The following is a 21473-nucleotide window of genomic DNA, read 5'->3' as shown; positions in this document are numbered from 1 at the left end:
GGAAAGAGAAGAAAGGCAATTAGATATAACTCGGAATTCTGTAAATATAAACTGAGAGATCTTTGTAATATAGTGTAATATAGTCTGTATGTTTAAATCATTTCTTTAATTATTATTTTGATATTTTAAAGACAAGGTCTTATGTAGCCCAATTGATTTCAAACTCACTAGGTAGTTTAGGATTACCTTGAACTACCCACCAACACTCCTAACTTACTAATATTTTTTTTAAAAAGTCAGTATTTTAGCATTGTTTGGCATTACATACATTCATTAAGTCTATAATGCAAATATACCAATGTATCTAAAAAACATCTCCAACTTTATAATAAAGTTCTAAAGGACATGAAGCTTGCTGTGCCAGCATCTTTTTGTTCCGGTACAACTGGAGCGCACAGCCACTTCTGGTTAGTTTCATAATGATGCAACCTCGGTACTTATCCAAATTTGTTTAAACATCTAAATGGCGGATCTTGGGGCTTATATATCCATGTTTCAGAAGTGAAAAAAACTAATATTCAGGAATTGTCTTTTAATTCTCTTGTCAAACTTCCCGTTTATTTTACTACACCACCCCACACCCCAAAACAGTTTAACATCCTGGCTTGCTGCCCACTCTTTCTCTCCACTTTCTCACACTACATGAAGGCCATGGCCAGGTATCAGCATGACTCGAAAAGTGGGTGAAAGAAAGTTTTATGTACATGGCATATGTACCTATCAGCAACAACGTAACTCTTTTTTTTTTCCGAGACAGGGTTTCTCTGATAGCCCTGGCTATCCTGGAACTCACTTTGTAGACCAGGCTGGCCGCGAACTCTGAAATCCGCCTGCCTCTGCCTCCCGAGTGCTGGGATTAAAGGCGTGCGCCACCACACCTGGCTTCTTCGAAACTCTTAAACACTGTTCTAGGTATGATCCTCTGGAAACTCACCTGAAGTCAGATGAAAGTGGCAGCATGCCCTCTCCAAAGGGAAGGAACTGTAAGTACAACTTGTGCTTAGAAACAAAGATATCGTTTCTGGGCACAACTCAATTTTCACCAAATAGCATGGGAAGTTTTTCTACCCTTTTGCAGTGGAGACAGGTATTTGTGTGTTAATGGAGCTAATTGTCAGGGCTGAGTCCTGAGAAAGGTAATGCTTCTTTTTAAAAATTCAGCAATGCCTTATTTTTAAAATTCTCCTCTACAAACAATTTCCTTCCCTCCCGCACACTGACTGAAGTACCTGCTATGGGGCAGAGTGAGCTATAGTGAAAAGGCCGGCTTCCTGCTCACCAGCCCAAGAATGGAGAGGATTCAAAGCTAAGTATCATGTCCATTTAAAGAGCTGAATCTGTGAAACCACACATAAACGGTGATTTCAATGTTCAGACCCCAAGCGTTAGAAACAAAGTGGCTCTGCTGCCTCAGGAGCACTTATTACTCTCAGTTCTTTATAGACCTCATCCTACTCCCTTAACCCCAGCGGCAAATCCCACCTAGGTCAGTAGTCCAAGTGGTAAAAAAACAAAACGAACGGCTGGTGAGATGACTCAGTGGGTAAGAGCACTGACTGCTCTTCCAAAGGTCCTGAGTTCAAATCCCGGCAAACACATGGTGGCTCACAACCATCCGTAATGAGATCTGGCGCCCTCTTCTGGAGTCTCTGAGGACAGCTACAGTGTACTTACATATAATTAATAAATCTTTAAAAAAAAAAAAGAGCCCTTGTTGCTTTAAAAAAAAAAAAAAAAAAGAACGAACAAACAAAAACAAAAAAAACTTTTTTTCCAAGTCTAGAAGCTATCTGGGACCTAAATGAAGCCTTGCTAATTAGGAATGGAAGGGCCTTGATATAAAACAACCAACCCTCTCCCCTGCCCCACCCCACCCCACCCCCAAAACACCCTTTAGGCCTCATGGCCTTCTTGCTGGTCTATCTCCCATCTTCAAGCAATTCTGCCTCAAGCCTTATAAACAACCAGTACCTAGAATGTTAAGAACACATCCTAGTTGACAGTGGTGGACAGTGGTGGCAGCACCTTTAATACAGCCACCCTCACCCTGTGTCTCTGTCTCTTTCTCTGAGTGTGTATAAAAATCTCAGTGAGATCTCTTTGTCTCTTCCAGGCCAGCCTGGTCTACAGAGACTCAGAGAAACCCTGACTCAAAAAACAAACAAAGGAGGGGAATGCCAGAGCCAGGAAGCAGGAGTGGGTGGGTTGGGGAGCAGGGTGGGGGCGGGGAGGGTATAGAGGACTTTCAGGATAGCATTTGAAATGTAAATGAAGAAAATATCTAATTAAAAAATAAAAGAAATTTCTAATATCAGAAATTAAAAAAACAAAAACAAAAAACAAAGGGCTTGGAGAGATGGCTCAGAGGTTAAGAGCACTGTCCGTTCTTCCGGAGGTCCTGAGTTCAATTCCCAGCAACCACATGGTGGCTTACAACCATCTATAATGAGATCTAGTGCCCTCTTCTGCCCTGCAGGATGCATGCAGACAGAACGCTGTATACATAATAAATAAATCTTTAAAAAACAAGCAAACAAACAAACAAACAAAAGGAAGGTGAGATGGCTCAGCGGGTAAGAGCACTGATTGCTCTTCCGAAGGTCCTGAGTTCAAATCCCAGCAACCACATGGTGGCTCAGAACCACCCATAATGGAATCTGACTCCCTCTTCTGGTATGTCTGAAGACAGGTACAGCGTACTTACTTATAATAATAATAATAAATAAAAATCTTAATAACTAAAACAAGTAACAAAAACAAGCTTTGCTACTCAGACATAGTTCAGATTTTACCACACAAATACATGGTAACAGGCTAGACATTACTGCAAATGTCCAACTCCATTTCTGAAGGTTATGATGTGGTAACTTGGGTTTTCTCACCCACCCCCGAGTTCCTCGAAATAACTACTGAGACTTCTTACATATGAATAAATGCTTACACTATAAGCTTTGGTTTGTTCCCCAACTAGCTCATAACTTAATTACATGTTTATTTCATTCCATGTCTCCTCAGAGTTCCTGAGCAAATCTCTTGTGCCTGACTATTCCCTGGAATTCTTCTCTCCCTCTTTCTCCATCTCCCTCTCCTTCTCTGCCAGAATTTCCTCCTCCTAGTTCTTGCTTCAGCTCATTGGCCATCGGCTTTTTTACTGCTAGGTGAGTGCTTCCACACAATATATAAAGATTCTGTCTACATAAGACACACTCTTGGCACATGCACACATACACAAACATAAAATCTAGAGGACAAAGAGATGGCTCAGTTTGTAAAGCTTGCAATACACTTCTAATACACAAGCGTGAACTCCTGAGTTCAGATCCAGATCCATGTAGAAAACTGGGCATGATAGTGACTGCCTATATTTCCAGCACTGGAAAACCAGAAACAAATAGCTGAAACTTACTTGCCAGTCACTCAGCCTGGGATGTAGGTGAAACTGAATCAGTGAGCCCTAGAATTAGTTTTGAAAGATCCTGTTTCAAAAAACTAAGGTGGAGGTCCTGGGAGATTTCCCAGACATTAAGAATACATACCACTCTTGTAGAAGACTTGAGTTTAATTCAGGTTCAAGCTATCTGAACCCTCTGGCCTCTCAGGGCACCTGTACTCAAATGCAAATACCCACACAGAAATATACATACATAGAAATATACATACGTACATACAATTAAAAATAAAACTTAGAAAAAAGCTGAAGGGTTATCGAGGAAGGCACTTGACATCAATCTCTGCACTTTATAGGCATGCATGGACACACACACAAATACAATTTTAAATAGAGAAATGGTAGATGCTGATGATTTACACTTATGATCTCAGCATTCTAAGAGACTGAGGCAGGAGGCTGCTGTGACTTGAAGGCTGATCTGGGCTGCGCTGTAATACCAAGGAGGAGGACCCAATGCCCCTCTGGCATCCAAAGGCGCTCACTACATGCATGCAGTGTACAGATACACTCATGTGGGTGAAACATCCATACACATAAAATAAAAACAAATAAATCTTTTTTTTTAAGGGCTGGAAAGATGACTCTAAGGTTAAAAGCACTAATTGCTCTCCCAGAGCACAGAGACATAGAGCATACCTTTAATCCCAGCATTTAGGAGGCTGAGGCAGGCCCATCTCTGTGAGTTTCAGGACATGCAGAGCTACATAGTGAGACCCTCTTAACCTCCACCCCATCAAAACACTCACAAAACAAACAAACACACACACACAAAACAATTATATATGTGAAGTTACCTTGACTCAGAAGTGTTTCTGGTCTGGTTTCCCACACATGTAAGTCTATCTGTAACAACAGAAAAGGTTGCTCTATCATATTGGGGCTGTGCTAACAGTTAATAGTAGCTACATTTTAGGAAAGAGCACACAAATCAACCTCTTTACTACCTTCTCCCCCAACAAACTGCTTTACTCATTAAAGCATCTAATTTTCTTAACATTGAAAAATAAAGAAGTAGCTGGACAGCAGTGGTGCACCCTTCAATCCCAGAGCTTTGGAAGCTGAGATGGGTGGATCTCTGTGAGTTTCAGGTCAGGGTACACAGAGAAACCCTGTCTCAAAAAAACAAACCAAACAAATGCTAAGCCATGAATGATAAAAAATGGAGAGCAGATATGGTGGCACATGCCTTTAAAAACAGTGCTCAGATCTGAGTTCAAGATCAGCCTGTTCTACACAGTGCTGTCTCTGAATGGAGGGAGGGAGGGAGAAAGGGAGGGAAAGAAGAAGGGAGAGAAAGAAAAGGAAGGCAATAAATCACAAAAACACAATAAACAGAGAGACAGGCACTGGCAAGATGGCTCAGTGGCTAAAGAAACTTGCTGCCAAGCCTAATGAGTTCAATCTCTGGAAGCCATCCATACCAGGTAGAAGAGAACCAGCTCCCAAAAGTTGCCCTGCCTACCTGCCTACTCTCACAGAGCCATGCACACAGTAGATGAGTCCATGTGGATGTCGGGCCATCCACGCTAGGCAATTCCATAGAGACAGAAGCTTAGGAGTTGCCAGGGGCCATGTATGGAAAGTGAAATTTTACTGTGTTACCTCTAGGGCTTCCTTTTGGGGTGACAAAAATATAAAATTAGGTAGGGAGATAGTTGTGCAATATTGTGGATACACTAAGTGCTACTAAATCATTCTCTTTAAAATGCTTTAATTTTCTATTATGTGAATTCTTCAAAAAAGAAAAGGTGGGAGTTAAAGTGGAAGTGGGGGAAGCTTTTAATCAGTAAAAGCTACATCCACCTCCACAAATCTTCTCTGAAAAGGTCCCGTAAGTACAAGCCTGAAGAACCCTCAAAGCCTTCATCTGAAGCAGGGTCTTAACCTGGCACCCTGATGCTTACTTATTTTTTATTCTTTGAGATGGAGTTTCTCTGTATAGCTCTAGCTGTTCTGGAACTCAAAATTCACCTGCCTCTGCCTCTGCCTCCCAAGCATTTTTTTTTTTTAAGCATTTTGTTTCTGAGGGGTTTTTGTTTTTGAAACAGGGTTTCACTATGTAGCTCTGTCTAGCCTGGAAATTTGCTATATAGACCAGCCTGCCTTTGCCTCCTGAATACAGGAATTAAAAGTGTGTGTCGCCATATCCACCTCACCCTGGTTTATTCAAGGTGAAGTTGTTCTTTGGGGAGGGTGAGTTGTTCGGCAGCTGGCAGTGGTACAGCAGATCCCAACTTCTAATGTCTGTTACAGCAGCACCACTAGCCTAGCTGCAGCCCAAGGTAAAACTTCCTCTATAAGGCTGGTGAGATGGCTCAGCAGGTAAGAGCACCCAACTGCTCTTCCGAAGGTCCGGAGTTCAAATCCCAGCAACCACGTGGTGGCTCACAACCATCCATTACGAGATCTGACTCCCTCTTCTGGAGTGTCTGAAGACAGCTACAGTGTACTTACATATAATAAATAAATAAATCTTTAAAAAAAAAATTCCTCTATAGTCAGGTGCTGGTAGCACATATCTGGATTCCAGCACTAGATTGACAAAGGCAGATGGATCTCTGAGTTCAAAGCCAACCTGGTCTACAGAGTGAGTTCCAGAACAGCCAGGGCTACACAGAGAAACCCTGTCTCTAACCCTCCCCACGAAAGAATTCCTCTACAAAGTAAGGGCCATAATTATCCCAATCTCTACAGAAAGATCTTCCTAGGCATTTTATAAAGGGACAAATCACAATCTGTTCTATCTGAAACACAAAGAGTCTCTAGGGGGTTCAAGTACTCTAGTCTTTCAGAAGACACTAGGTAACCACCATCATACAAGGTGACATCTGCCAATCTTGTGGCCATGTTACTCCTCACCGGACAAAGATACTGCTTAACTGTCCCAATAGCTCTGCCTCAAGCCATCAAAGTTGACTTATTTGTGGTTAAAATAAGATCCAACTGCAGTTTCTTCCGTGGATTAACCAGCCTGTAGGAATCAGAACCTAGGGTAAGACTCCTACTCCCACAGAAAGGTAAGGGCAAACTGGAAATACCATCCTTAAAGAAAACTGGGAAAACCCGAATTTAATAAAATCGAATCCAATACCCAATATGTTCCCACACAGTTTATCTAGTCTGTGGTACAGTGGGAAAGTGAGGTACATTACAGATGCCTACAGATGCCTACATGCTGAAAATACTGAGAGCCTCGATCTGCTGCCCAGTCCATAGGAACCTCCATAGAACTAAGATCCATAAAGCCATGTAGGCAGGCAGGTAGACAGACTGGCAAAAACACCACTCTGAGCAAGGAAAGACTGAGCCAACAGCAGGACACTGTTGCTGAGATACATGTGGCAAAGACAGGTGGCAAAAACACACGACAAGATACTAGCTTTCCCTTTTAGAAAGAAAGTAGCCCACTATGGAAACTAGAAGTAAATGGTATAAATTTCAAAGGTTAAAATGGCTGAGTTATGGTTCAGGGTTAGTATACAAAAGGCCCTAGGTTCCACCTCTAATGTCAAAAAAGAAAATTATAAAACTATTTTAATTAAAATTTAAATAAGTAACACTCAAATTACAGATTTGAGAGTAAATACAAAATTGTCATTAACTGTATAAGAAAACTCAGTAAGAGAACTTTTAAAGTACCCTGATACTCACTTACTGGGAAGCACAGCTATTTAGATAAACGGCAGCTTGCAGACCAGCACATGCCCAACTGTGCCTGGCCCTTAAAAGGACCCTATGCCCTTCGGTGTTAGTTGCTTCTTGGAATCCTGGGTAAACAGTTAGGACTATCTCTGGATGTCTTATATATACTGGTGTTTGATATACACTTGATAATTCAACTTTTATTTTAAAATAATTTATTGATAAAAACCTGTAAACACTCATTTATTCAAGAAATAAATTTGAGCAGAGCATGATGGTACACACTTTTAATCCCAGCAGAGGCAGGCTGATCTAATAAGTTCGTGGCCAGCCTAGTCCAGTCTACAGAGCAGGTTCTAGGACACCCAGGGCTACCTAGAGAAATCCTGACTCAAACCCAATAAAGGGAAGAAATACTTTTGAGTGTCTGTAATGTAAAATATAATGGTGTAATGTAAAAGTGTACTAGTTGCTTAAGACAGTCAAGTACAGACTTAAATCTTTGCAGTCTTAGTGGAGAAAACATGGAAAACTACCCAAGGCAAATTATATTAACAAAACCCAAGTGCACCAAGCCAGGCTATGTTCACTGATTTTTTTTTTTTTAAAAACAGGCATCAGTGCTTACACACACCACTCTGAAAACTGTTTTTAGACTTTTAAATTTCATGTTATGACTATGTGTCTGCATGTGGCTATGTACAGTGAACATAGCTGTCTACAGAGAGAACAGGATACCTTGTTTTAAAAAAAAATACACACACACACACACACACACAAAGTGTGGGATGTGTGTATAGTTTTCAGTCTCGGCTGTCCTGGAACTCACTTTGTAGACCAGGATGCTGCCTCCCAAGTGTACTACCACTGCCAGGTCCTCTATAAGTTTTAATTACATTTATTGGGGGCGGGGGCGGGGGGAGTAGAATGTGCAGGAGCAAACATACCCATTGCACATGTGTGGGAATCAGAGGACCACTTGTAGGAGTACATTCTCCATCTAACAAGTTGAGTCCTGGGAATCAAAAAAATCATGTCCTCAGGCTTGGTGGCAAGCACCTTCACCAGATGAGCCATCTGTAAGATCTCCAAGTCCAACATGTAACAGAAGGCTCTACAAAGGAACTAAGCTGTCCAGTGGTCATGAATGTACCATACTTACTTAGTCGAGTAGCCTAGTTAGTCCCCATGATTATATTAAGTTAAAATCCAAGGACTAAACTACTATCCTAAAGATCAGATACCATGTCAAGAGTCTGAATAAAATCAACTGGTCCTGTTTTGACTCCATAGAGCTCATGAAATCATGAAATATGAATGTGATAAGCCTCTTTGTACATATACACTGTAACACATCTTGAGGTTTTAAGTTCTAAAGGTATTTGTATGGTACTGCCACTTAGTGCTCACAATCCTGAAACAGAATGCTTGAGAAGCTCTTTACAGGTTGCATTAAAATGTGAAATCAAGATTTCTCTATCAGACAATCTGAAGGCAAGACAGGGCACCACATCTCCATTGCTCCCAGCACTCTGTTACACCACCACGCTAAGCTTTTACTTGGGTGCAGAGGATCCATCCATATGCTTCAAAAGGAAACTGAAAGAAAGCAGAATTGAAAGAAACCATGCCTCAGGCTACTTGGGATCAATAGTTCTTTGTGAGAGAGAAACTCATTTTGGTCCTGATCTTGTGCCAGACACCAGTGTGGGCTGGAAAAAAAGTACAAATATAGCCTTAAGAGTTTAAGCACATACATAGGCAGACTAGGTAACAGTACAAAAGCAGGATGGAAGCATTAAACTACTGATAAAACATATATAGTAACATGGCCTCTATAGCCAAGATTCACAGGTGTGGTCTTTATTCACTCATTCAACAACTATTTACCAAATGCCAGGTTCCAGCCATGTCCCTTGCCTGCAAAGTCTTCTGCTTCCAAGCCTAGCACTTGGTAAATATCCCGATGAGGGGGTCACAAAGAAAATTATGTCAGGTGCTTTACACTCTGAAGGCACAATAGAACTGGGTGGAATGGAAATGCAGACAGAGTGACAGTCACTCACAAAGGATAGTCACAGACGAGCCCTCAGATATGCTCCCACTGAAGGCACCTGCTTGTTACCTTAGTTCCATCTTCTGACCCACATGATGAGAATAAACCAACTCCAAGGAAGTTGGGCATGGTACTTCCTTTAACTAAATGTCAATGTGTACTGCTATTTCTATGTACAGATTCCAAAAGGAAACAATTTTTTTTCTTTATTCATAGAATACTTTCCTTTTATTGAATTCAACTTGTTTGTGCAAAAAAAAAAAAAAAAAAGCCAGTCATAAAAGGAGGAAAGGTAAGACTAAGGCCATGGTTAAGTGGTAGGGTACAAATCCTGGGTTCATTTTCCTGTCTCACACACACAGGAGGAATCCAAAATGAAAGCTTACCCAACACACAAATTTTAATTTTATTATACATAATTCCTTTCAGCACCGGACTTTCCTTGCCAATTAAGTTTAAAACAAGTAGAACAGTCAACATCTTTGTTTGCTTGTTTTTGTTTTTCAAGACATGGTTTCTTGGTATAGCCCTAGAACTCTGTAGATCAGGCTGGCCTTGAATTCAGAGATGCAACCGCCTCTGCCTCCCCAAGTGCTGGGATGAAAGCCCTGTGCCACCACTGCCGGGCCAACATCATTAATCCCAGCATTTGGAAGGCAAAGAAAGACAGATCTCTTGTGTTTGATGCCAACCTTGACTACATAGCAAGTATCTAGACAGCCAGGGATACACAAAGAAATCCAGTCTCAAAACAAAACCAAAAACTAAACAAATAAACAAAAAGAAGATCCAACAAATGCTCTACCAAAGAACCATGAGTCATAAGAATTTGCCAGAAGCTGACAGGCTGAATAAGGAAATCAAGCTAGCAAGGAAACATCCCAAGTTACTTATCAATGAGGAGTGAGGTAAAACACACATCCTACTAACAAGAATAAGATCAAGTCCTCACTGTATGTTTGGCACAACATGACAGCCCATCTATTCTTTGTCTAGCAGCAGCTTTTTACTTTCAGGAACTTTTTTGCGTCCTCCCAGTCCTACCTAAAGCAGCATGGTGACACACTGGGATAAGACTAGATATTTAAAACAGTAATTTTTCTTTTAAAATCTAAAGTAGCATGTTTTGGGTTTTCCTAAGGTACAGGAACATGGAAGGATAAGTATATGGGTAGAGTGAGGTGACTTGTAATTAATTTCCTATGTTTTCACTGGTTAGTTAACCATATTGTACCAGTTTTGTCTCAAAACTGCTTAAAAGAAAAAAGTTGAACATTAAATACATCTTTAAGGAAATGGTAAAATCTAGAAGCAAAAAATTAAACTATTTCTTATGCCTTCACTCCCCCCCCCCCCAAGTATTTACCAGGTCTAACTAAGGCTCTTATAAGAAGGGAGACAAAGGTTCTGATAGGCCTCAGGACAGAAAGCATATATAGGAAACAAGTAAGAGCCCGGAGACTAGAAAGATGGCTCAGCAGTTAAGAGCACTTACTGCTCTTGCAATGAACCTAGGTTCAGTTTTCAGCACCCTCTAGTCAACCTGTTCCCCAGGGGCTCCAACACCCTCTTCTGGTGTCAGCAGGCACAGGAATGTGCATGGTGCACATGTATACACATAGGCACTCACACATATACATAAAAGTGAATTTTAAAAAAGCTTGAAAGGAAATAAGGAAGGAAGACGAGCAGACAGACTTTTGTACCGACCTCTATTTCTGAAAGCCTTTTCTCAAGTTCCCTCCGTTGTCCTATGTACCAACTAAACACCGGCATCTGGTCCACTGTCCAACAAGCCTATCGTCCTCCATACAATCAACCTCCAACTATCAGTCTGTCTCTAGGAAAGGTCTGTGTTATCCCCAGGGCAGGCACTGGAATGGAAAGGATAACTGGGAAGGAGGTACAAGAAGGCCAAGCAACTGTGGGGTCCTGTAACACAGGCTGCAGTTACATAAGCACCTATCTTTCATTTCACATCATCCAACTAGAGAAATGAGTCATAAAGCACCAACGATTCAAACACATCATTAGGTAAGAATGCAATTCTCCAAACAAATAAGAGTAGCTGCTAAGCCATTAGTGGCACATACCTGCAGCCGAGCTCATATATGAGAGAATCACAGCACAGCAAGTTCAAGGCCAGCTTAAGACTACAAAGTGAGACTCTTGTCTCAAAAACAAATAAAGGCTCTAAAAAAGTAAGTTCTAAATAACTACCTTAATATTTCTCTAATAGCATTCACATACACACCTCCATTGTCTTATTAGCTTATTTTATCAAAAACAGGAGGAGGTAGGCCTTAGGTAGGAAGACTAAATATCTGAGGCTAGTTTAGGGTATACAATGATCATTTTTAAAAAGAGGAAGGGAAAACAAGGCCACAGTCAAGGACATCTAAGAAAAATCAGGGAATGAGGAAAAAGATAAGAGAGACAAAAAGGAAGAAGCAGGCACCCCACAAACATGGTCTGGCCCATCTCCTTTCCTTCTTTTCAGTTGAGGACAGTGAAGTTGAGTAATGTGCCAACATTCAAGAGAACAACTCCCTAATCAACAAAACCCAGCAGGATCTCTACACCTGCTGGTTGAAGGAACTTCCTAGGGTAAGCAGAATTAGGGATGGGAGATGAAAGGCAAGAAAAGGTGAGGAAATGGGGATGGGGGAAATGGTGGGAGGGGGGATGGAAGCAGCCACCCAGTGTAGGAGACCTTCCAAATGTTAAGAACATCATTAGAAGGCTGGAGAGATGGCTCAGCTGTTAAGAGCACTGACTACTCTCAACCAGGTCTTGAGTTCAATTCCCAGCAACCACATGGAGGCTCTCAACCACCTAAAATTGGATCAGATACCCTCTTCTGGTATGTCTGAAGAGAGCAACAGTGTACTCACATACATAAAATAAATAAAACTTTTGTTTGTTTGTTTGTTTGTTTGTTTTTCGAGATAGGGTTTCTCTGTGTAGCCCTGGCTGTCCTGGAACTCACTCTGTGGACCAGGCTGGCCTCAAACTTAGAAATCCGCCCGCCTCTGCCTCCCAAGTGCTGGGATTCAAGGCCTGTGCCACCACTGACCGGCTTAAATAAATATTAAAAATAAAATTAGAGCTCGGCATGGTAGTGTACACCTTTAATTATAGCACTCGGGAGGCAGAGGCAAGCGGATCTCTGTGAGTTCAAGGCCAGCCAGGGAGCAGTTATACAGAGAAATGCTGCCTTGAAAACAAAAACAAAAACAAAACAAACAAACAAAAGAACATAATTAGAGATACTAAGCAAAGGAGCCCAGAGACACATTCATTATTTTGCTTAAAATATAAAACCCTGGATAAGCCAGGCAGTGATGGCGCACACCTTGAATCCCAGCACTTGGGAGGCAAAGGCAGGTGGATTTCTGAGTTCGAGGCCAGCCTGGTCTACAGAGTGAGTTCCAGGACAGCCAGGGCTATACAGAGAAACCCTGTCTCAAAAAACGAAAACAAACAAACAAACAAACAAACAACCCTGGATAATACTGCAAAGAAGCCCAGTGTCTAGGTCCTTCTACCTGACTACTGGCCTATGTTCTTTAAAATGTAAGGGAGAACAAACCGTCTTTTTAACAAAACATATTCCTAGTATGAAGTTTACTGATTTTAACTGAATTGCAGTTCTATAAACACAGATTTGTGCTAAAACCCACACACAGGCAGGGGGATTTCAAGTTCAAGGCTAGTATAAAATACATACACACACACACACACACACACACACACACACACACACACACGTATATATGTATATATTAAGACCAGTGTCTTAACACACACATACTTACACACACACATATACCCCTTGGTAGCAAGGAGGAAAATTAATGTGAACTTTCATGGTTCATGATATAACCACATTTCAGGGAGGGTTTGGTTTATCTTAGTCTGTTTTCTAGGTAGTCTGGCTAATTAGTCCAGGCTAGCCTTGAACTCATAATCCTCCCGCCTCAACCTTGGCACTAGAAGATAAAGAATCCCTATTGCCTGCTGAGACCTCTGCTTACCTATCCCTGAGAACAGAGCCCGCTGCTGCCTCTTGGAATAGAGGAACAGCGGTTGGTTTGGATGAGGGAAGTACACCCTTCAGGGGCCAGTCAGGGGACTTTGCCATAGCTTAAACAGGAATTCTTAGGTTCTCCCATTTAATGCCCACAAGTATAAGGTACTTTTCCTTCTTTCTTTCTTTCTTTTTCTGAAGTAGAACTATCAAGTCTAGATTTTAAAAACTAAGGGGAAAAAAAAAAGCTGGGTGTGGTGGCTCACGTCTTTAATCCCAGCACTAGGGAGGCAGAGGCAGGCAGATTTCTGAGTTCGAGGTCAGCCTGGTCTACAGAGTGAGTTCCAGGATAGCCAGGGCTACACAGAGAAACCCTGTCTTGAAGAGAAGGAAAAAAAAAAAAAACAAAAAACAAAAAACCCAACAGCTAAGAAAGCTCATTGGAGTAATCACCCCTCCCTTCAGAGGCTTCCACAAACACCACCCAGGAGTCAGTGTGGCAGAATTCTAACCATATTGAGCTGAATACACACAAAGGTGCAAACACAGGAGAGAAGGAAAGTCAAACTTCACTCAAAACAGCCTCCTCTCAAACCTCGTGGGGGGTGGGGGTGGGGCTTGGAGGGAGACCCAGCAGGAGGCAGGGTCTTACCTGGCTCGGCCTGTCTGTCTGTGCACTGCACATTTTGAAGAGCATTCCCACAGTCTCTCCCTTATTTAGCAACATGGCGTGGCACAGGAGGGATGGGTCAGCAGTTAAGAACAATGGCTACTCTGCAGAAGACCTAGGTTTGAATCCCAGCACCCACATGTGGGATAAGAAGAAATGCCTTACATGCATTTACTCTCTCCTATAGGGCTCAGAATAGTGGTTGCCCAGTGTGCACACATTCCTCAACTCAGTCCACAGCACCACATAAACAAGGTGTGGTGGTCCACATCTGTAACATAAGCACATTCCAGTAGAGGCAGAACTGAAGTCATCCGGTATATAGCAAAACCAGATTAGAATAAGACTCCATTTAAAAAATATAGCTTCACATTATTGTATAATTTTCTCATAACGCTACTTTATTTTTAGAGACAAAGTCTCACTAGTTCCAGGACAGCCAGGGCTACACAGAGAAACCTATCTCGAAAAAAAAAAAAAAGACTGGGCCAGTCAACTGCTCCACACTTCATCTAGCCACTCATTAGCTTAATTACTGACTTTTACAATAAAAAACAAAGCAGAATGTTACCATAAAGTATTGTAAAGTATGTTTCAGCTAAACATTCAGGCCGAAAGACATAATTAGAGCTGAGCTCTCAGACCCGGACAGGAAAGGGAGGCGCAGAAGCTCAGGTGCACGGCTCGGCATTGTTTTTCATTCTCTGCCCTTCCCAGAGCCCCAGAGCCTCCCTCAGCCACATAAACAGCAACTAGGAAAGGAGGAGTAGAGAACCTACTTGTCTAATAACAGTCATTCATCTTGCAGCCAGTTCCTCTTTTTTGTTACTTCTTAGAGATGACCCAATTAGCCTCCATCTAACTGCCCACTACAAAAACATCTGATCGCCCCCCCCCTCAAAACCCCGTTTGGGGGACAGGGGGGAAGTAAGCCTGGCTGTCCTAGAACTCCAAGATTCATCTGCCACGTTGTACACTGCCACTGCCCAAACATCTGATTTTTATGATTGGTTGATATACACAAAACTTCAAACTCAGTTCATTTTGTCTTAGACAAGGTCTCATTGTGCAGCCTTGGCTGGCCTGGAACTTACTATGTAGACCACGCCTGCCCCTGCTTCTGGGGTGCTGATATTAAAGGCATGGTGTTACCACATCCAGCTAAAAGCTCTACTCTTGAGGAAGATATACAACAGAAATAGGGGAAAAGTACTGAAGGTGCAGCTTGGTGGCTGAGCACTGTCCAACACAGGACAGACCCTGAGTTACATCCCTACTGACTCTGAAAGAAAACAAGAACATGGGAGATAAGTTAGAAACACAAGGAAATGTGACGCGTGGGATAAAGCACTAACTGCCTAGAGTTGAGCAGCATCTGCTAAAATTCAGTTCTACTTGGAACTGTGACCTTATTTGGAAAGAGGTTTCTTTCAGGTATAATCAGGCAAACTAAAACAAGGTCACAATGAAATAGGGTGGGCCTTACCAAATGACTATGTCCTTCCAAGGAAAGCAGTTACACAGAGAAAGCGCTATGAAAAAGAGGCAGAGAACTGATGTGATGCAGCTACAAGTTTTAAGAGTAAAGAGGAGAGCGTCTCAATGGCAAAGCATTATACACCTAACAGGACTCTCCCCTGGCATCTGCAGTTGCAGCATACCCCTGCCTGCACCCTGAATTCAGACTTCTATGCTCTACAAACTATGAGTAAATTTGTAGTTGTTTTTTACAACAGAACTCAAAGCCTGGCTGGGCCTGGGGAAGCATCTCATGAAAGGAGGTTGGGAGTAAGACACCCCAATGTCCACTGAGGCTGACACTTCATCATTGTTTGTTCATTTATATATTTATATTTGGAGACACAGTCTCTCTATGTAGTACTGGCCATCTTGGAACTCCCCATACAGATCAGGCTAGCCTTGAATTCACAGAAATCCTCCTGCCTCTGCCTCCCTGTGTTGAAATTAAAAGTGGGTGCCACCAGGCCTGGTGCTCCACCTCATTTAATGCTCACCATGCCTGTGAGATAAAAAGTGATGAGAATGTGAAGAACACACGAGATGTCCAGAAATGGACATGTGAACTATAAGCTATGAGGAAAAGAAAACACAACTGGCTGGAAATAGTAGCCTTTAATCACAGCACTGGGAAAACAGGCAGGCAGGAGTGAGCTCAAGCCCACCTAGGGCTACATAGTGGGGAATCTGTCTCAAAAAAAAAGGAGGAGGAGGAGGAGGAAGAGGAAGAGGAGAGGGAAGGGAAGGGAGGGGAGGGGACAGGACAAACACATCCTACAAACCTGGCAGTAACATGGTAAAACCAAGTTCATCTACTCTGGGAGGGAATGTCAGTCAAATGGTCAAAAAGCCAAAGTTTAAAGGAATTTATTTCTACATGGAAATTCAACTAGCCCCTTTTGCAAGGCACTGAAGGTACACTTCAGTGAAGATCTTCCATCTCTTCCCTCCCTGGCCACCGTAAGTACTCCCATTCAAGCACAGCAAACACCTGCGCTTTTCATTATCACTTGTGGACCCTCAGGAGGCTCCATCTAGTCCTTTCTTTACCAGGAGTGTCACTTCTGGCCATCCCTTGAGCTCTCAGAAAGCTTCCACTTTACACCTATTGTCTGTAAGCTGCTGTCCCTGTACTCGGCACTTGCTGCTGTCCTTCTGTCCATCTGCCTTCCCCATGCCTATTCTCAGGACAGACCTTGTAAAAACTCTGGGTTTTCCTTCCCTGGAAAATGCAGTACAGTGCTGTACATGAGGCTAAAGACAAAACATTAAACCAGAGTACCTGACTAAAAGCAAAGGACCTCTAGTGTCTGTATTTTGCAGCTTAGGACCCCTTTCCACATTCAATCGTTCAGGATTCCATGGACTCGTATTTACTATATTCAGAAATCAAAATTAAGAAAATGTTTTTAAAAGTTATTAACTTAAGTTTTGGGGGAGTGAGGAATTCCTAAAGGTCAGAGGATAACTGGCATGCGTCAGCTCTCTTCTACTCCATAAGTCCCAGGGATAAGGCTCAGCTTATCAGTGCAAACCTTTATCCACCATGACATCTTTATAGTTTAAGACTTCAAAGTTTTTAAATATTGAATCAAAAGCTAAGAAGATGGTTCTGGAGGTGACCCCAGCTGCTAAAGAAGGGTAAGACACAGCCGGGCGTGGTGGCGCACGCCTTTAATCCCAGCACTTGGGAGGCAGAGGCAGGCGGATTTCTGAGTTTGAGGCCAGCCTGGTCTACAGAGTGAGTTCCAGGACAGCCAGGGCTAGAGAGAAACCCTGTCTCGAAAAACCAAAAAAAAAAAAAAGAAGAAGAAGAAGGGTAAGACAGAGTACCCACGGGGGCACCCCTGACCGGGTGCTGTGGGATGCCTCGGTGGAGCCTGACCTGGAGAAGACGCCCAGCTTCCCAACGGACCTCGGCTTCCCGAAGCGCAAGGAGCGAGTGACGGTAGCCACACAACAAGAGATAATGGATGCCCAGGTGACACTGCAGCGACGTGACTACTGTGCCCACTACCTACCCAGCTGCTGAAATGCAACAGAGACAGCTTGCCAGGTTCCTGGCCTGCAAGCGTGAGCAGCACAGCTGGGACTACTGCGAGCACCTGGACTACGTGAAGCACATGAAGGAATTTGAACGTGAGCAGCGACTGCTCCAAAGGAAGAAGCGGAGGGCACTGAAGGAAGCACGGGTAGCCCAAGGCCAGGGAGATGGAGAGGTGGGCCCTGAGGTGGCCTTTTAGGGATCACCCGCCAACCTGTGGACCTATCAGTGAAATAAAAGCTTCACCTGCCTTATAAGAAGGAGGAGGAGGAGGAGGAGGAGGAGGTTGTTCCGTGGGTAAGACAAATGTTAAGTAAACACAAGAAACCCACATAAAAAGTAAGCTGTGGCAGCATGTGCCTATAATGCCAGTACTGAGAGTGAAGTAGGGCTCGGGGATGGAAGAGAGGCAGAGCCCACAGCCTGCTGGGCTCCACAAAGACTCATCTCAAAAACTGAGAAAGGTCTGGAAAGATGGCTCCATGGTTAGGAGCAAATACCACTCTACCCACACTGGGCATCTCACAACTGCCTGTAACTCCAGCTCCAGGGTAGCTCTGACACCTTCTTCTGACCTCTGAAGGAACCCACATTTATCCATGTACGTACGTACGTACACACACACACACACACACACACACACACACACATTAAAAAAAGAAAGGAGCCAGGCAGTGGTGGCGCACACCTTTAACCCCAGCATTTGGGAGGCAGAGACAGGCAGATTTCTGAGTTTGAGGCCAGCCTAGTCTACAAAATGAGTTCCAGGACAGCCAGGGCTCTACAGAGAAACCCTATCTTGAAAAAAAGACACACAATCAAATAAACAAAACAAAAACAAAAAGAAAGAAGAAAGAAGAAAGAAGAAAAACAAAACATAAATAAAAACAAGAAAGTATTAAGATCTACTAAAATACAGACAACTAAGGAAACCAGAGAAGCAGGAATTCAGGAAGCAAAGGCAAGCAGATCTTCTATAGAGCAAGTTCCAGAATATCCAGAGCCACACTGAGGAATCTATCTTGAAAAACAAAAATAAATAAAAATAAAGGAAGAAAGAAAAAATATAAAACAGTCTCTCACAGGTTGCTGGAAAAGGATTTTTACAGTTGTATTAAATGGACAGTCTTTAAAACTAAACTCAGTAGTCAGGTAGGTCATTGGATTGCAGTGGTGGGATAGAGTCCAGGGCTCCCACAGGGAGGAAAACACTGTCACAGAGTTGTACTGCCAGCTCGAATGGTCAGTTTCTTCTTCTTTTCTAAGTATTAATGTGTAAGTATGTGGGTATGCATGCATCAAAAGATAAATTAATAGGCCTGTCTTCTTCCACTTTGTGATTGTTTTCTGCTTTTAACAATTTTTATTTATGGGGGAGGGCGGGGGGGGGGAGTGGTTATGCCTACTAAGACATTTCATGAGCCCCAAAATGTTTTTGAGGCAGGGCATCAAAGTGGTCAGTTTCTTGAACAATAGTTCTTACTTAGAATCTGAAACTGACAATTTTTCAAATAGTTACATCAAATACTTTTACTCCAGTTTCTGTTCTGTGAGATCATGGCATCATGTACAGGTCATTTTATAATTAACAAAACCATTTCACTTGTACTATCCTCTAATCTCATAAGCAAAGTACATTATCCTCCGGTCTAAGGATGTGTGCCTTAGTGGAACAACACTTATTTGCCTAGCATACATGAGGCCTGGGGTTTCATCCCTGTAAAATGCACGTGCGTGCACTCACACACCATCCATTAAAATACCGGATACTGTGTCAATGATAGCAGAAACAAAAATCCCAATTTTTGTTTGAAAACTATTTTTTTGTTTTTTGTTTTTCGAGACAGGGTTTCTCTGTACAGCCCTGGCTGTCCTGGAACTCACTCTGTAGACCAGACTGGCCTTGAACTCAGAAATCTGCCTGCCTCTGCCTCCCAAGTGCTGGGATTAAACAAAGGCATGCGCCACCAATGCCCAGAGGGGAAAAAAATATTTTATGGGGCTGGAGAGATGGCTCAGTGGCAAAGAGCACAGACTGCTCTTCCAGAGGCTCTGAATCCTATTCCCAGCAGCCACATGGTTGGTGGCTCACACACATCTGTAATGGGACTCAATGCCATCCTCTGGTGTGTCTGAAGTCAGCAACAGTATACTCACATGCAGTAAAACAAATAAACAGAGTAAGAAATAGTGCTCAGCCAGGCAGTGGTGGTCTACAGAGTGAGTTCCAGGACAGCCAGGGCTATACAGAGAAACCCTGCCTCGAACCCCCCCCCCCCAAAATAAAGAAAGAAAAAGAACGAACGAACGAATGAAAGAAAGAGAGAGATAGTGCTCAGTGCTTTAAAAAAAAAAGACGCAGCCAGAATCTCGGCATGGTTAAAATAAGTAAATAAATATGTATATTTATATTTATTTGTTTTATGGTTGGGTGGTGGTGGCGCATGCCCTTAATTCCAGCACTCAGGAGGCAGAAGCAGATCTCTTGAGTTCAAGGCCAACCTGGTCTGCAGAACTAGTTCTAGGACAGACAGGGAGGGCTATACAAAGAAACTCTGCTTGAAAAACAAAAACAAAATCTCATTATATTTTATGTATGTGGGTGTTTTGCCTATATGTATGTCTATGTCCCATATGCATGCCTACAGGGACCAGAAGACGTCCAGAACCAGAGTTACGGAACAACCATGTGGTATTCGGGTAGAAAGAGAGCCAGTGCTCTTAACCACTGAGCAATCTGAGATTTTTCTATTTTATTATTTCAATTATATTAAATATTCCTGTTACATTATCATAAAATAAAACCCTGGGAGTTTCTATAGTATGTTACCAATATCAAGTTATTTTAAGCACCTGGTTCACTCTGTTCATGTTGGAGCCTGGGACATACAGCAAGATCTTGTTTCCAAACAGTAAAAACAATAAATGTGAAGGATTAACGATTTTTATTTTATTTTATTATATTATATGTGAGTACACTGTAGCTGTCTTCAGATGCACCAGGAGAGGGTGTCAGATCTCATTATGGATGGTTGTGAGCCACCATGTGGTTGCTGGGATTTGAACTCAGGACCTTCTGAAGAGCAGTCAGTGCTCTTACCCACTGAGCCATCTCTGCAGCCTGGACTAATGGTTTTTTTAAAGCCCTGATTGGTCTGAACCTCACTATGCAGACCATGCTTCCCTCAAACTCAGAGATCTCCCTGCCTCTTCCTCCTAAGTCTGGGATTAAAGACCTGTGCCACTATGCCCAATCATTAACCTGAGAGCTGTGAAAAACTAGTTTTTCCACAGCCATTATCTGTATTAAGTGGTTAGCTGTTTACTCATCACCAGTGCAAATCCAACACAGTAGTAAGTCAAATAAAATGTTTTATGATTACAACTAGTTTTAACCTAAGGAACACGTAAAAGGGTGCAGCAACTGCTAAGAGTTTATACAGATTACACTTTAACATTCATAGGTCAGAATAAACAATGATCCCAAGGCTACAATCACCATCAAATGCTAATAACCCCCAAAGGCCTCCAGCCTTAGTCGTATAAATATTTGTTGTATGTATAGCTTTTCAGGAGCTACATACAGAGTGGTGCACCAGTAAAGGCTCAGCATCAGACTGTGAGGCCTGAGGTCCAGAAATGCCCTGCACAGAGAGGCTCCTAAATGAGGAAAATGAACTCAAAACACACTTCACAGAGCAAGAAAATGTTCAAGGTCTGTGAAGCAGAATGTGAGGATGGAGTAGCCACCATCCCAACATGCACAAATCAAAATCATTATCTGCCCCAACAAGCACCCAGGACAGAACCTGAACTTAGTGGCCCAACCCATGCAACCCAGGGCTCGTTCTTGATCACCAGCTGAAACTCCAACCAGCCTCCTCCTTCCCTGATGTGAGCATGCTCCAGGCTTACGCATGGTCCCCATCTAGTCAATCTACCCAAATCTTCAAAATGCCTGTTAGAGCTCTCTAGATGAAAGTTCACAATTTTTTCCAAGGCTCTAATCTTTCTATATCTACTTCTCCCGAGGGAAATTTCTGGCCTTGGATAAATTATTAT

At 42.6% G+C, this 21473-nt stretch overlaps 1 protein-coding gene and 1 pseudogene across 4 annotated transcripts in view; one reads left to right on the top strand and one right to left on the bottom strand.

Annotated features, from left to right (window-relative positions):
* Gnb1 (guanine nucleotide binding protein (G protein), beta 1) overlaps positions 1-21473 on the bottom strand; it is a 67970-nt gene that overhangs the window by 39345 nt on the left and 7152 nt on the right. For 2 of the 4 annotated variants that reach the window (NM_008142.4, NM_001160016.1), the window contains exon 2: positions 4246-4294. The exons of the other annotated variants lie outside the window; for them this stretch is intronic. The gene's annotated coding sequence lies outside the window, so the exon portion shown is untranslated. The remainder of the gene's footprint in view (positions 1-4245; positions 4295-21473) is intronic. 4 annotated transcript variants of the gene reach the window in all.
* Positions 16974-17985, top strand: Gm13171 (annotated as a pseudogene).

The sequence above is a fragment of the Mus musculus genome, chromosome 4 (assembly GCF_000001635.26).
Source record: "Mus musculus strain C57BL/6J chromosome 4, GRCm38.p6 C57BL/6J".
Classification (NCBI taxonomy): domain Eukaryota; kingdom Metazoa; phylum Chordata; class Mammalia; order Rodentia; family Muridae; genus Mus; species Mus musculus.
The sequence above is the reverse complement of the archived record's forward strand: the minus strand, read 5'-3'. Positions and strand labels throughout refer to the sequence as shown.